We start from the raw sequence: 2753 nt of genomic DNA, 5'->3' as shown, positions 1-2753 counted from the left end.
TATTTGAATCCACGGATAAAAAAATCCATGGATAAAGAGGGCTGATTGTACAGTCATCCCTCCATATTCACTGATTTTTTTATCCACAGATTCAAGCGTCCACGGTTTGTAAAAATATTCAAAAAATACATACATTTCAAAGAGGAAACCTTGGATGTTATCAGACAAGGGAAATTGGAAGTATAATCCAATGGCAATCCGAACGCAATCATGGGGTTTAACGTTATTGCGTGATAGACTACCACATGCAAATTCAGGCAAAGGCATGCTATTTTCGGGCAATGGGGAGTCAGTTCGAATGCAATTCGCATTCATGTAAATTTGCTGAACTAGCGAATTCACATAAATGCATTCCGGCCCCACTTTCTTTTCATTCGAAATTAAGAGAAATTCCTCACGGGTGATAAAGTCCCTTGACTTTGCCATCTTAAATACGGGAAGCCATTTTGCTCTCCATGGTATTTAATGGGACCTGAGCGTCCATGGATTTTGGTATCCTTGGGGGTCCTGGAGCCAAACCCAGCGGATATGAAGGGCCCGCTTTATATCCAGGGGAAGCAATGTTGGCCATGTAGCAAAGTACAGGAGGTTTTCTCTGAAGATGCCAGCCACAGATGCTGGCGAAACATCAGGAAATAACTCTTCCAGAACATGGCCACATAGCCTGAAAAACCCACAAAAAACTACGGATGCCGGCCATGAAAGCCTTCAACTTCACAAAGGGATCCCTGTTTGGTGGATTTTGGATGTTATTGGGTATGAAATGCATGAAGTAGTCAGAGCTGTTTCTTTTGCCCAAGGTACGGGGAACTAGTCCCTTTAGCCCTTGGTTGACCCTTGGAACCAAGGGTGTGCCAGGAGGAAGGTCAAAACAGTGTTAGAAGGTGGCACGATGGGTAAAGAATGGGAGGCAATGCTAAAGCGAAGGAGGAGCACAAGAGCCCTGGGGCTTGGCAGTTTCTTGCATGGCAGGTTTTGCACATGGGTCCCATCCTTCACAATGGCAGAACCAGCGTCAACTGGCACTAACTTGCCCCATGCAGCAAGGCCCCCCGCCCGGCTACGTCCCTGACTCTATGGTCGACTTTAACCAAAGTCTCACTGGAGGATCTAGAGATTCCTAGAGAGGACACTCCACTAGACCTTTGTGGCTCCTCCAGCGTAACTCTATGGTCAACCTTAACCCAAAGTCTCACTGGAGGACCTAGAGATTCAAGTTGCGCTGGAGGACCTAGAGATTCCTAGAGAGAACACTCCACTGGGCATCTGTAGCTCCTCCTCCAGAGTAACTCTATGGAATTCTACTTAGCATTAGCAGCTCCTCCAGCCCAACTCTATGGTCAATGTCTGGCAGATTATTGAATATAAAAACAACAGCACAGAGTTGCACTGGAGGACCTAGAGATTCCTAGAGAGAACACTCCACTAGGCCTTTGTAGCTCCTCCAGTGCAGTTCTGTCAGTGTCTGGCAGATGTTGACCACAGAGTTGCGCTGGAGGACCTAGAGATTCCTAGAGAGAACACTCCAATGGGCATCTGTAGCTCCTCCTCCAGAGTAACTCTATGGTCAACTTTAACCAAAGGTCACACTGGAAGACCTGAAGATTCCTAGAGAGGACACTCTACTTAGCATTTGTAGCTCTTCCAGCGCAACTCTATGGTCAATGTCTGGCAGGTGTTGACCACAGAGTTGCACTGGAGGACCTAGAGATTCCTAGAGAGGTGTTCTCTTAGGTAAAAACATGATGGTTTTGTTATTTGCAGTTTTTCCACATTCACGGTGGTCTTGTGCCCCTAACCCTAGTGAATGTGTACTGTTTTATGCAGGTTATACCATTATATAGTATATTAATAATAATAATAATAATAATAATAATGAATTAAGATGTAGGATGGTTGTGGGGGGGGGGAATGTAGGACCAAAGCAAATTAAAAGCTCAAAGCACTCCTAGAAATCTCAAAGCATAATGTTCAGTCATGATCCAAATGGAGGGCATTTGGGGATTTTTCCCTCCTAGAGGGAATGCTAGAAAATGGAGGGCAGGTCCTGGGAATGGAGGACGTGCCTGGTCATCCTTCCTAGCCTCAGAGGAGGACAACAAAGGCACCACAAAAATGTAGGACAGTCAGGGGGGAAATGTAGGGCATGACCCAATTAAAAACTGAAACCACTGATAGAAATATCAATGCAAATGGAGGACACTGGGGGATTTCCCTCTTGGAGAGGAGGCTGGGAATGGAGGACATATCTTGGTCACCTTGCTTCACCAAAGGAGGACAAGGCACCACAAAATGTAGGACAGTCAAGCAAAAAAAAAAAAAAGTATGACATGGCCAAAACTCAAGAAATATCAGTGCCTGCTTCTGAGCCCTGCTCCGAATGGAGGACATTGAAGGGAGAATCTCTCTCCTGGAGGAGAGAGAAGGCTGAGAATGGAGGACATACCTTGGTCACCTTGCTTCACCCAAGATGTAGGACAGTGGGGGGAATGTAGGACAGGAGTCAAGCCAAAGCTTGAAGCACTCCTAGGAAAGATCAGAATGGAGGGCATTTAGGGGAAGGTTGGGTATAGATGGGTGGCTGGATGGAGGACGCGTCCGGGGAAAGTAGGACGGTCTTGGGCCAGGATGACCTTGAGAAGGAGGGAGGCGGGGTTTGCGCAGCAGCAGCAGCCGCCAAGAGGGAGGGCGTGTCCCTCCCGCCCCGGCCCCGCCCCCTGCTCTGCATATCCCCGCCCCCCGCCAGCTGGAGG

Source organism: Sceloporus occidentalis, unplaced genomic scaffold (assembly GCF_023333645.1).
Source record: "Sceloporus occidentalis isolate IW3139 unplaced genomic scaffold, rSceOcc1.0.p SCAF_20, whole genome shotgun sequence".
Taxonomy (NCBI): domain Eukaryota; kingdom Metazoa; phylum Chordata; class Lepidosauria; order Squamata; family Phrynosomatidae; genus Sceloporus; species Sceloporus occidentalis.
This window is presented reverse-complemented; position numbering follows the sequence as displayed.